The 14,792-nt window shown below is 40.6% G+C and overlaps 1 long non-coding RNA gene across 1 annotated transcript; it reads left to right on the forward strand.

Annotated features, from left to right (window-relative positions):
* Positions 1 to 262: 262 nt before the first annotated feature.
* LOC116503123 lies at positions 263 to 14,480 on the forward strand. Its single transcript, XR_004254656.1, has 3 exons — positions 263 to 358; positions 11,674 to 12,177; positions 14,279 to 14,480. It is a non-coding gene; the product is annotated as an uncharacterized LOC116503123 (long non-coding RNA).
* The last annotated feature ends 312 nt before the right edge of the window (positions 14,481 to 14,792 follow it).

Consider the following 14,792-nt stretch of genomic DNA (forward strand, 5'->3'; position numbering starts at 1 on the left):
GGCTGCTCTTTACAGATGCAAAAGAAAAAGTGAAGGGATGAGTATTCTAAAACCCTTAGTAATAAAAATACCTTGCAGAGACCACCACAACATCTGCTTTTCCCAAAAGCTTGGCTTTAAGCTTGCGGTCTCTGGATAGCTTCCATCCCAAACGCATGTCACATTTCCTCCCAATGAAAGCCAAATATTTACATTAATCTGGGGTCACTTGGAGGCCAGTCTGCTATCATAAGTTGGAAAGACTGCAGAGGAGACAGTGGAGGGAGAGTAAGATGGATGGATTAACGGAGGCATCCAGAGCAAGTAAAGGAATCGGTTCTGTGCTTCAGCTGGAATTGATCAATTTGGAGAATCAGAGGTAATTTCAGGTGGAGAATCAGAGCTCTGAGCAACACAATAGGTTGTTCCATCTTTGGAAAGATATCTGGGTGAAATATTGAAAATTGCATACAGGAGACTGAAAAAGTTTGAATCCAGTTTGTGCCCTGATCACTTTCTTTTTCAGCCTGTGCTTTGTAACAACAAAAAACAAGTATTATTTTACCCACAAAACATTCATATACCAATAGTATAGCATAGACGAAAGAACATCACATTTGTTAAAGATGCATCAGAGGTAAGCTAGCCCAGGGTTGGAACAGCCATGTTCACATTATGCAACTGATTTCTGAGATCTTCATTTGATATGAAGAACGGTTGCAGGAATTGGGTATGTCTAATCTAATAAAAAGAAGGAATTGAAGTGACATGATAGCAGTTTCAATATTTGAGGGGCTGCCACAAAGAAGAGGGGGTCAACCTATTTTCCAAAACTTGACCGTAAGGCACAAGAAACAATGGATAGAAAATTATTCTCTTCTAATCAAGAAACCTAGAACTAAGGATAAATTTCCTGACAGTGAGAACAATAAACGGCTTACCTTCAGAGGTTGTGGGTGCTTCATTACTGGAGGTTTTTAAAAAGAGACTAGACCACCATTTATCTGAAATTGTATACGGTCTCCTGCTTGAGAAGGATTGGACTGGAAGACCTCAAGGGTCCCTTCCAATTCTGTTATTCTATTATCTCCAAATTGGATAATATCTAAGATAATCTTGTAGCTGCCTTCAGGAAATATTTCCAAAAAGGAAGGACTTCTTTAACTAGGGAAGAATAAAAGAAATAGGCAGGAAATGATTTTTTTTAAGACAGTGAAAGTTTTCCTAGAATGTTATTAATTGGTAAAATAGTGCAAGCAGTACTCTACATTTTTCACCCCGAATACCTTATTTTGTACATTCTATTTTGTAGGTTGTATTCGGTAAATTATATTTTGTAAATCTTATTTAGTCTGGTCACTGACCTATAAGAATAAATTTTATTTCATTTTAATATTGTTCTTTATACAAATAGATGCCACACGTACATAGATTGATTGTTATTTCTTATATACTTTAAAAATGAAATCCTCCATATTGGTTTTTGATGTAGAACAAAATCCAGTGATTAAAAAAATAGGCTATTACTATTTTTAGGGGGAGGGAGGCATAATAGTGGTTAAAAGATGCTGAGTTTGTCAGCTGGAAAGCTGACAGTCCAGGTTTGAGACCTCCAGTGACAGGATGAGCTCCCATCACTTGCCCCAACTCCTGCAAATCTAGCAGTTTGAAAGCATGCAAATGTGAGTAGATTAAGAGGTACCACTTTGGTGGGAAGGTAAAAGTGTTCCATGCACTTTGGTGTATAGTCATGCTGGCACATGACCATGGAAAGGGTCTTGAGATAACACTGGCTTTACTATTACCACCAGGCCCACCACAACTCATTGGCTTTATTGGTTTTCATGTACTTGCTCTAATTCTTTTGTCATTTATGTATAACCTGCAATCGTATACTCCATCTTCCTTCTTAAACGCAGCCAACTTAGTCCTTGATACAATTTTTTTCAGATCCATATCACTACTGCATCATACAGTTAATCTTTCATTTATTACAAATTACCAGGTTCTTAGACAATATGCCATCATCTGCATTAAAAATATGCATGTATTGATATCTCCAGTGAACATATCTCCAACATAACAAGTTTTCTTTATACATTCATCCATAAATACTTGAAACAGTTATTGTACCTCCTACTATCAATCTCTGCTAAATGTGTGATTGTTTGTTTTGCATGCTTTTTTTAAATATACTACTCTTACTGCATTTAGCAACAAAACATCAATTGCATATCCCTGCAAAATACTCCGTAATTCAAACCGGTATCATATGTTTTCTCTACATTAACAAAGTCAATAAACTCTCTTATGTTTCTTGGTGACCTGCTGCAGAGCAAAACCTGGTCTGTACATCCCCTGCTGACATAAAGCCTCATTGCACTTCCCAAATTTTGTGGGTTGTCACCTCACAACCCCTTTTGATCAGCGTTCTGTCAAACATTTTTAGGCACACATAACAAAATCCCAATTTATTCTTCATCTCCTTTGAGCAGAGGTAATAAAAGCATTTTTTTCCAGCCACCAAGCACAGATGCAGAATTCAGAAACATATTAAACAAGTTGTGCAGCCACTTCGTAGGCAAAATATGCCTATATTATACTGCAGTCACTCTATCTATACCTACAGCCTTAGGTTTTTCAATGTTCCCATTGCACTTATAACCCCCTTTCCTTTAATTGTTTTTCTTGAATGCTCACATTTAAAGCACTGGTTTCAGTTCCAGTCTCCCATATGTCCCTATTATCTCCTAAAAATCTTTAAAATATTCCTGCAGAATGCATTCCCTCACTTATTCAACATTTTATTTATTTCATTTATTTAGTTTGTCAAACATGTACAAGATAACAGGTATAAGTATAAACACATGGGAAGGAAGTGAGTACAAATAAATGGGGACAGTAGGACAGGGACGGTAGGCATGCTGGTGCGCTTATGCACGCCCCCTTTATGGTCCTCTTAGGAATGTGGTGAGGTCCATGGTAGCCAGTTTAAGGTTGAAGCTTTGAGGGTTTGAGGATGTAACAACAGAGTCAGGTAGAGCATTCCAGGCATTGACCACTCTGTTACTGAAGTCGTATTTTCTGCAATCGAGTTTGGAGTGATTTATCTTGAGTTTGTATCATTGGTGGATACGACTGGTACGGGAATACCGGTGCCTGCTGAGAGCACCAAGTACCATTCTGATACAGTGCTCCGGAGGGCCTGCCTGCCATCCTTACCTGTATTTGAGCCAATCAGATGGTAAGTACACATGTGCTTGCTGCGCGCATGCATGTGGTGGACACCCAGCCCGGTTGCACTGTACCGGTTATAACGGGATCCAGAACCCACCACTGGTTTGTATCTATTATTTGCACATCTATTACTGAGGTTGAAGCTGAAGTAGCCGTTGACAGGTAGGATGTTGTAGCAGACAATTTTGTGTACTATGTTTAGGTCAGACCATAGGTGGCATAGTTCCAGGTTGTCCAAGCCCAAAACATCATTTCATCTCTTTTATTTTTATTACTATCACTTACATTCCTGCCTTCACTTACTTCTAAAACAGCTGCTTATTTACAACAGAACAGGCTGTCTGAGGAATTCTGGGAGCTGAAATCCACGAATCCCCATTTTGCTAAGAATGAGAAACACTGTCTTAGAGTAAACTTTGCTCTCCTGAACTACATTATCTGCAACTCTCATTTTCTCCCTATACAGATGACAGGATATAATTTGCTCATCCTCATTTTGACAGTAATCATACTTGGATAAGGTTGTTTTTTTCCCCACAGTCACAGCTTCTAACATTTCCTCATTCCACCAAACATCCTTTTCAACATTTCCCATTCGTGAACCTTCATACACATCTGGGGCATTTTGCAACATAATTCTTTTCATCCTTTTCTAAATCCTGTTTCTTTATACAGGTAGTTCTCAACTTATGGGCACAATGGATCCCAAGATTTGTCTTGTTAAATGTGACATTTGTTAAGTGAGTTTTGCCCTGTTTTACGACCTTTCTTGCCTCAGTTGTTAAGCGAATCTCTGCAGTTGATAAATTAGTAACCCGGTTGTTAAGTGAACCTGGCTTCCCCATTGACTTTGCTTGTCAGAAGGTTGCAAAAGCTGATCACATGGCATTGGGATACAGCAATGGTCATAAATATGAGTCAGTTGCCAAGCATCTGAATTTTGATCACATGATCATGGGGATGCTACAAAGGTGGTAAATGTGAAAAACGGTCATAAGTCACTTTTTTCAATGCCAATGTAACTTTGAACGGTCACTAAATGAATTGTTGTAAGTCGAGGACTACCTATATATACTTTTGATTTGTTCTCTTGAGAGATGAATCAGTCTTCCAATATTTTCCTAAAGGATTACATCTTCACTCCTTCTTCCAAGTTGGATTTTTATTCAAGATCTACTCCTGACATTGTCCAAAGATGGTCTGCTCCACTTTAATGAGCCTTGTTGGCAATTTGCACTTTTTATCATAGCAATCTCCCCACCCCACTCCACCCGGCTCCAAACTAGGATTTGTTGTTACAGCACCTGCCCTCAGGAATGCTATAACTCCAGAGCTTTGACCAATCTCCATGCTTTGCTCCTTTTAGACATGTCTTAAGGCTTCAGGCTGGGACAAGTGTGTGGCTTTTTGGAGATCTGATTGTGTTATAAGAATGTGGGCTTTTCCCTCTGGCTTAATCATTCTTGTCACTTAAGATTGGCTTGTTTTCTTTCCTGATTTGGTTCTTTTTATTTCTGTTCCTTTCCAGAGTCATGCTTCCATTCATTAATCCTTGTCTACTGCCAAGAGTCATATAGAGCTGGGCAGCCACTTATTAATTTTAAAATAAACAAACCTTTTGCCGTGTCTGAGGATAGACAGCTATATGCTTAAACCACAGATTTAAAACAGATTTTTAGTAAGCAGATACTCATCAAGCAATCAGTGTTTTCATTTATTCTTGGGTCTTTGAATGTCTCCACCATTTTTCTGTACTCTCTCATCTCATACCCCTCCATCCGTTCACGTCACCTAACTGAATATATATTTTTCTGCTGGATCTTATCTCTCTGTGTATTCTACAGTTTTCCATAAGTCATGATCACCATCAAATGAGCCCACAGAGCTTGACCTTTGTGGCTTTGGTCAATCAAGACTTTCACAAAGTTCTCTTTAGTAGGATAAACTAAATATAAATTAGGTTATTAACCTTAGTCATACCCTTGCCACGTGCAGATCCCCTGCAACAGTGAAACCAGGACTTACTCATTTTGGGTGGAATTTGTCCACTATATTACAAGCACAAGAGCATATTTCCTTTTCTAATCACTTTAGGAAAGGAAAGGAAAGAAGGAAAGGAAAGAAGGAAAGGAAAGGAGGAAAGGAAAGAAGGAAAGGAAAGAAAGAAGGAAGGGAAAGGAAAGAAGGAAAGGAAAGAAAGAAGGAAGGGAAAGGAAAGGAAAGGAGGAAAGGAAAAGAAAGGAAAGAAAGAAGAAAAGGAAAGGAAAGGAGGAAAGGAAAGAAAGAAGGGAAAGGAAAGGAGGAAAGGAAAGAAAGAAGGAAGGGAAAGGAAAGGAAAGGAGAGAAAGAAGGAAAGGAAAAAAGGAAAGGAAAGGAGGAAAGGAAAGAAAGAAGGAAGGGAAAAGAAAGGAAAGGAAAGAAAGAAGGAAGGGAAAGGAAAGGAAAGGAGAGAAAGAAGGAAAGGAAAAAAGGAAAGGAAAGGAGGAAAGGAAAGAAGGAAAGGAAAGAAAAGAAAGAAGGAAGGGAAAGGAAAGGAGGAAAGGAAAGAAAAAAAAAGGAAAGGATCAGTAGTAATAGATGACTTGAATGCAATCCCAGAACTCTAGAGCAGTGGTCCCCAACCCCCGGTCCGCGGACCGGTGCCGGGCCGTGGAGTACCTGGCACCGGGCCGCGTAGCGGCCGGGGGCCATGATCGCTGCAGCGGCCGGGGGCCATGATCGCTGCAGCGGCCGGGGGACATGATCGCTGCAGCGCAAAGGCTCCTGGGCCGTGTGCAAAAGCTCCTGGGCCGTGCGCAAAGGCTCCAGGGAAGAGAGCCCCGCGCAGGTACGCACGTGTGGCCCAAAGCTGACGTGTACCTGCAACCCTGCAGACGTCTCCCCAGTCTCCCTGCGGCTCTACAGAAAACGCCTCGCTCAGAAGACGTCTCCCCGGTGTTCCTGCGCCTTTAATCAAAACAATCTGATATATAAACAATCAATGTGTCGTCGCGAACAATGCCCCCCCACCCCTGCGCGCGCTCAGCGGGCCACGGTAAAATTATCAAAGGCTGACTGGTCCGCGGCGATAAAAAGGTTGGGGACCACTGCTCTAGAGCACCACTTGAACACCGTAGGGCTCAGGCATTGACAAAATCACAATCAGTCAATGCAAAAGGCAGCTTTACATTGTAGGAACAGTTTACATCCTACAATGATACCTTTTACACCCTTAAGCAACAACATCTGAGACGCAATAGGTGGGTAAAAATGTCAAATCAAGTCTAAACATCTGGCTAACCGTGCCACAAACCATCACAATAATAAATGTTGAATTAAGACTAATATATCTGGGGAGATTTCTGCAAGGCCAATCAAAATCAAGAAATGCAAAGGCTGCCTTGAGGGTAGGGAGTAGTTAGACTATAAATAACTATTAAAGAAAAGACATGCCAGATGATGTGACTATGAAGAATAAGGCTTTACTTTAGGCAATTATTCATGTATAAGTTTTATTTTTCTCCTGACATTCGTTTTTAGGATAAATGTGAGTTGGAAACTCCAACTGTCCTGTTCTTCAAATATAATACAGGTAGTCCACGGCTTACAAAAGTTCATTTAGTGACCGTTCAAAGTTACAACCGCAGTGAAAAAAGCGACGTATGACCATTTTTCACAGTTACAACCTTTGCAGCATCCCTATGGCAATGTCATCAAAATTCAGATGTTTGGCAAATGGTTCATATTTATGACCATTGCAGTGCCCCAAAGTCATGTGATCACCTTCTGACAAGCAAAGTCAATGGGGAAGCTGGATTCACTTAACAACCAAGTTACTAGCTTATCAACTGCAGTGATTCACTCAACAACTAAGGCAAGAAGGTTGCAAAATTCGCTTAACAAATATCTCACTTAACAACAGACATTTTGGGGTCCATTGTGGTCGTAAGTTGAGGATTACCTGTATGTTAAACTAAAGCCCACTACTTCAGCCAGAAAATAGTCTTACTATGTACATCTACATATGGGGAGAGAAATTGTAACTATCTCTCCTGAGATGGTAATATATCTCAAGATTATCCAATAAACACACTGCATCAGATGCAAAACTGGAATAAATCTAGTGACCTTAATATGATTGTGCATTGATATTGTGCATGTATTCACCTAATATTAGACTGATTATAATTGATATAAGACTGACTTGATTTTCTGTTGCCCACCCCCACCCACAACTATTTGCTATCTTGAAAAATATAAGTTTCTTTCCAGTTTCTTTCTGTATCAATTTAGTGGATAAACAAAGTCAGCAAGTAGATTGAATCTAAGTGGGACTTCTGAAAATTTGGCTGGCCAAGCATTCATGGGATTAACTTTCCATGGCTTGACCTCTTCTAGGTCTCTTGGAATCTCAACTCTCAGTATTTTCATGCCACGCTTGCTAGGAATTCTGGGAGCTGTGGTCCAATTACATTCAGAGGATGTGTGATCAAGGAAGGCTGCATTAAAGACTCTTATATTTTCACAACTGCTTTCCTATATATTGGCTGTTTCTTTCCAAATTCACACTTGTAGAACAATTATTGCAGTTATACTGTAGAGGAGGGGTGTCAAACTCAAGGGCTGGGGCCCAAATCTGGCATGCAAGGTACTTAGATCTGGCCTGTGGGGCCACCCTGGAAACAGTGAAAGACCAGCCCGCGGGGCTTCTGCCAGCAAAAACAGAACTTGGGAGGGCCGCATGTGGGGCCCCCAAGCTCCATTTTTTATTGGCAAAGGGTTACAAGAGGCTGTCACAGCTGGAAACAGAGCTTGCAAGGCCTATGTGCAGCCCCCCCCCGAGTTCCACTTTTGCTGGCAGAGGATTGCAGGAGGCTATAGCAGCTGGAAACAGAGCTCACAAGGACCGTGCGCAGATTCCACAAGCTCTATTTTCACTGGCAGAGGATTGCAGGAGGCCGTCGCAGCCAAAAACTGATTACTGGAGCCCGTTTTTGCTGACAGAGTACTTGGCCCACCACAAGGGCCTCCGACATGAGTGATGTCAAGCTGGCCATGCCCCCCCTGGCCGCCCCCCCCAAGGTCAAACATTGATATGTTGCTCAATTCCTATCCATTGTATATGCCTGTCCTCTACTCAAATGAACATTTAGAAAGCCCACCACTCTGTGAGTAATTAACTCCACCATCAACCAAGAACACTGTTCTTACCCTTGATGTTTTGTTTCCAAATAATTAGAATCTGCCTTCTTGGAACTTTGATTTATTATTCTATGTCTCATTCTCTTAACAAGAAAACAAGTCTTGACCTTTTTGCATGCAACTTTTTTCTTAAAAGTGCTATCACAAGTCTCATATCTCCTCAGTGACTCATCTTTTTACAGGCTAAGCACACCCAGCTTTTTGGTCTCTCTTCAATGCCAGGCTCCTGATTGTCCTCACAGCTCATCTTTGCATTCTCTGGTCCTTAAAATAGGATGACCAGAATTAAGCACAGTATTTGAAGGTGAGATCTGGCCAAACCAGAGCAAAGTGGAGCAATTACTTCTGCTAATGTAGCCTAACACTGCATGTGAAGCAATTTCATCTGCTTTAGAGCTATTGTAGTTGTGATCGCTGTGAGTGGCAGGCCCAAAGCCACTGTTATCTTAGTATAATTGTGAGCTAAGTTGTCCCTTCTCTGCATATTGGAGGCATTATATAACAGAGAGAAGGAGGGAGGGAGGGAGGAAATATAGAGTTGTATCTTATATTTCTCTAGAAATATACTTTTCACTGATCAGTGCAGCTAAATTAGCCATGATACGAAGGGGAATTTCTGCCTGGAAGGGAACTCGGCATGACTCATTGCCTCATGAGCGTTTGGAGACAAATATCTTTCAATAAAGAATATATGCTCTTGAAATGCAGCCAATCCTGTTTATAGCTAGTGTGTGCCAAATTCCACATACATCCTCTGTTAACCCTCTGAAGTCATTGCTTAACTTCTGCGTGGGGCTTCTGTCCCAAAATGGATCAATGATTGCACTCATTTGTATGTACGTCTAGAAACTGACTTTGAGGTTGCTACTCACAATTCTTGGTATAGCTTGAGATCCTCGCCTCAGTCATAACAATGAAAATGAGGAACTGCTTTCTCTCGTTTGTTGGGCTGAGCCTCATCAGAGCTTATGGTACTATCACAGGGGACAAAATAGAACTGCTTAAGAAACAACACCAGTCAAAAACGATTCCACCCTCCCCCTAACACAAGGAAGTTAGCAACAATACATTTGTTCTAACAGGCTAATCTCTAGGGCAAATGGTTCATTTTATTGCCTGAGATGAAAGACAAGATGGCACTCTCTGATTTCACATCTACATAGATGAATCTTTAATTCAGCCCTGGTTAGGGTACTTTACAGGCTACAGAGCAAGCCATGTGATACACCCACAGCTTTAGTCTCTAATTTCCTGGGACCACTCTGTCTTCAAACATCTGCTATTGAAAGCAGTTGCTTTCCTCCTTGCAATGGTAGGGCTGGTTCTGATCATTTGACAACTGATCTGTAACCCAGAGCTGATGACGTAGCTCAAATACACACAGTATTACAAGTATCCCAGGGACACTGCCTTCTTATGGCTGCTCGTTTCATAGAAAGTAAGTCAGGGTGATATACAACAATCAAGTAAAAACAGTAACAGTTCAATGACACAGTTCAATGACACGATTGTCTTCTTGCGTCTGTGACCCTAAAGGTTTCCCTTCCAACACTCTCATCTGCCCTTGTTTCTTGCCCCACTGATCATTGCTCACGTGCCCACTATTACGCTTTCATTTAACTTCCTTTCATTTTACCTTTTGCAGTTTTGTATATTATTCTTTTTGGGGTGTTTTGTTTTTTTTAAGAAATAAGCTGCCCTGAGGGTTCAGTTTGAACAGTAAGGCAGGCAGTGACTGAAGTAAACATACAGAAAGCAGAGCAGGGCCAGTTAAGCATTAAATGAAAAACAAAATCTGAAAAGCAAACATACTAGAGAAATGAAGTCTGGGGTTGGTGCTCCAGGGCATTGAAAATTGCAAGAGAAGCGTTGTGACAAATCCAGAATGTTGGGCATACTTGGAAGTGATATAGAGCACCAATTTTTCACCACATCAGGATAAAAGGAAAACCTACTTTTTAATGTGTTTGTTTATTTCAATGGTTAGATCTTCGGTTCGGAGGCTGAAGGAGACATACAATTTTTCTCCCCCATTTTTTTCCTTGCAACCACAACCCTGTGAGGTAGGCTGGGATGAGAAACAGTAACAGGTTGATAATTATTCAGTGGGTTTCCATGGACGAGGATAGACTACAATTTGGGTGCCCCAATGCCACTCCCATCATGCACTTAGAAAAGAGACTTCCTGTTCCCTCCTACCATTTCTCAAAAATATTTTTCAGATGCTGCTCCAATACGACAAGAATTTATCACTCTGTCTGCTAACTCTAGGGGCCTCCTGTTTTATTAAAGAGAAAACAGGGAATATCACATGCTCAAATTAGGAACAAGAAAAACTGAAAATCAGCCGTCTCGAAACATGACTTTTTAGACTTCAGATTCCATAATCCTCTAACCAATATGTAAAGGTAAATGTTCCCTTCCCACATATGTGCTAGTCGTTCCCAACTCTAGGGGGCTCATCTCCATTTCAAAGCCAAAGAGCTAGCGCTGTCCGAAGAGATCTCTGTGGTCATGTGGCTGCCATGACTAAACGCCAAAGGAGCACAGAACACTGTTACCTTCCCACCAAAGTGGTTCCTATTTTTCTACTTGCATTTTTACATGCTTTTGAACTGCTAGGTTGGCCGAAGCTGGAACAAGTAACGGGAGCTCACTCCATTACATGGCACTAGGGATTCGAACTGCCGACCTGATTGACAACCTCAGCATTTTAGCCACTGGACCACCTTGACAACCAATATGACAAAGGGCCAATTGCTTTTTCTTTACTATCTATTTGCCCATCTAAAATGTTAGCTTTTAAAAATTGTTTTCAGTTGTCTTGCAAGTCATAGAATCATAGGATTGGAAGAGACCTTGGGGTCTTCTTGTCCAACCTCCTGCGTGGATACTTTATTTTTGAACTAAAATGTCAGTGTATGAATGCCTGGACTTCTGAAGAGCGCATCAATGTAGTTTTCTTGAGAGCATTACAGAAGTGATGTGCCATTACATTTTTCTAGGATGATTGTTTAGCTTCCCAATCTAACCAATACCTTTTCAGTGGTTAGAGAATACCCCAACCTCCAGTATTGACTATATATAATTCTGATGAACTTTGAGATCAACAGAGATTGTTAAACAATCTTGATCTGACTGCTTTCAGTCTGGTTTCAGATCAGGTTATGGGACAGAAATGGCGTGGGTTGCGCTTGTGAATGATCTCTGGCAACCAATTAACAGTTTGCTTCTGGATCCAATTCAAGGTGTTGGTTATTATATTTAATACTCTAGATGGCATGAGTCCAGGATATCTGAGGAGCCCTCTTTCCCTACCCCACTCATGCCAGCAGAAGAGGCCTACTACGAATTCTGTCTGGTAAGGCATTAAAGTAGGTAAGATCAAGGAGAAGAGCCTTTTCTGCTGTGGCCCCATGCTTGTGAAACATTCTACCACTGGAGGTGAGAACTACCTCCTCCCTTTTGGCCTTCCAGAAGGCCTTGGGTCCCAAGTGGGGGAAACCTACTGCTGGAAGTGGCTGATTGGGTAAGAACACCTCTCCCTGTCCCATCCATCTCTTACTCTTAGTACAGTTTTAGTACAGTTTTTAATAATATTTTAATCTGTGCCATTTTAATCTTTTAAAACTCTTTTTTACTTGTTTTATCATTTGTAAACCACTTAAGAGTCACGTCGTAGGGGAGATGGTTTGCTAATCAAGCAATCAATCTTCTAATTTTGGGCAACGATAATCCGGTCAACTGAATGGAAGCAGTTTCATATCTCCTTGCTGCAAGGTAAGGGTCATCTGGATTTTTTCAGTCCAGATGAGGAAGTCCTATAAGTAAATATAATAAGAGATGATGAGACTTTTCTATTCAAAGAAGCATTTGCTTTCTGTTACCAGATCCTTTCACCTGAAGACTGCATACATTACTACAACTTGTTGAATGATTTGTTTCACCTGGAAATCCTTTTGCTATATCCCTATCTTCTGTCATGACTGGGGGGGGGGGGGTACCTTCTGGTGTTGATGGAAATTGTAATCCAGGACATCCAGGAGACCACCAGGTTGAAGAATTTGATTCGAACTTTATTGTAGCATTGTTTATTAGTGTTGGTGTATATATACAGTATATGTGCCCTACAGGTCCCACATCTTTCTTATTTTGGAGATACAGCTTTTATGTTAGAGTTAATGACCTCTAGCAACTTTCACTAAAACTCTGGGACAATATAGGGTGAAAAGTTAACCTTCTTCAAATCAAGATTGATTCCTAGTGATTTAATGGACACATCCATGTGGATGCCCTGGGAACAATATGAAAGATGGAAGATGCTTCTGGCTTTGGAGAAATTACATCTAACAAGAAACCTATATTAAGTAATTCGTTATGTTTTAGGTTTCATTTCTGCAGCTCTTACATGTAGAATTACAGATGAAATGTTGAACTATCAATAGGCACAGAGGCATTATGGAGATCAAATGCACGAGCACACAATACCATTTAGCTTTGCTTATATAGCACATTTAACTGAGACTGTAGTGGGGGTTATTGTGTCATGGCAATAGATTGACCTAGCCAAACCAAACTAAATAAGTTATGTTTAGCCTAAACAAATCCAATCATGCATTGAACTAAACAACCTCCACCAATTAGCCTTATCACAAGAACTGCTGAATATAGGATCAATTAACCCTGACTTCCTCCAAATCAAGCTGAAGTTGTTGAGGTTCCATGGAAGTAAAGCTTTGTTAGGCATCCATTGATTGTTTCAGCATCTCTTCCATGCCGTCACATGTGAGAGGGAGTGAAAAGTAAGCAAGACCTATGAGAAGTAAGATCACCTCCTTAAACCTGTCTAGGATAATGCTGTCTTTGATTGAGTCACTCAGATCCAGTTGGAATTGGGCAGCATCAGGAAAGAACGAATGAATGAGAATTTAAATCACTCTAGCTTAGAGGATAAATGATGAATCGGGCAGACAGCCTTCCAGATCCTTTGTGATGACTGGGAGGTCTGTGAAAACAGGCCAAAGCATCCCCATTTGTAGGTTGCCTATGCATAAAAGTTTCTCCAGTGCCTGGGAAATGTCTAGGTTGCTTGTATAGTATATCAGCAAAAAATCCAGATTTTATGCAAAAGTCAGGATGAGACTCAGTGGAAATGAGATAAAGAAAACCCTCTTTGCTGCCATCAAGTGAATACACTGGTTTTTGCAGCCCAGATTTGCTAGCAATAGGCAGGAAAGGGGCCCTAATATTGTATGCATGACTGGATAACCTGAAGCATGTTGTAACATAGTCAGTTTGGAAGAATATTATTTATGAGGTCCATTTAATTTTCTAGTCTTGTGCAATAAATACCTGCAATCAATATACAAAATATATTTCCATCAGGCATGAAATCCTTTTACCTTTGCTACTGGTTTGGAACCAGGAGCGCTTGCTTGCTTGCTTCACTTGTGTGCAGCGCTTCTGCGCATGTGCAAAACCTTCTGTGATGACATCTGGGTGGGCGGCGCTTCCCACCACTACCCCTACCAGTTCGCCTGAACTAGGGCGAACCAGCAGAATACTACCTCTGATTTCCATGGAATCAAAGAATTCCATAAACTTCTACTCAAGGCAACATATGTACTATGTTCCAGGCAACCAATATGTATGTGGCAACTGGCATTTAATTCAGAAGTAGACCATAAGAATAAAGAGGAACCAGATTTTTCATCCTAAAGCTGTTTGTTCTTACTCAAGTCACACTCAAGTTCCTCTTTCCACAACTGTATGATAATAAGGCAGCATGAGTTCTTTAAAAAGTATAGATTCTCTTCCTCTTTGGGGGACGGATGGCCTAATGCACATGAAACCAGCTTATATGTATGTCTCCATTTTACAGATGCATGTGTCATCCTCAGCCCTGGAGTATCCATTAGAGGTTTATCAAAGGGAGTTGAGGACTCAGCAAAACTATGGACTCTTCTCTTGAATGTGTACACAGGAAAGATATCTATGAGCTGTCTGAAAAAACTGACCTTGAAAATTTTGCTGAACTACTATTGTTCCTGATGATCTAGAAAATAAATCTTTTGGCAGAACAAGATGAAGCAATTATATTTATTTTTTAAAAATGTACAATTCCTATCATTGTGTTTTCAATTTAGCCTTTGTAAACAAGCACTCATATTAATTCTCAAACTCCACCCAACTTTTCTCATGTTGAGTCCTTAACCCTAATATTATGTGAAGAACTGAAAAAGCCAGAATTCAAAATTATGACAAAGGTAACAGCAAAACAAGGTAATTTGGGAAGTTACCAAGCACAATACTGTTGCTTCTTGATAAGCTGGAGCATCTCATGAAAGTGTCCTATAACCAGCCTGGTTACTAAAACATCTGGCACCTCAGCTTTC

This window comes from Thamnophis elegans, chromosome 1, assembly GCF_009769535.1.
Source record: "Thamnophis elegans isolate rThaEle1 chromosome 1, rThaEle1.pri, whole genome shotgun sequence".
Taxonomy (NCBI): domain Eukaryota; kingdom Metazoa; phylum Chordata; class Lepidosauria; order Squamata; family Colubridae; genus Thamnophis; species Thamnophis elegans.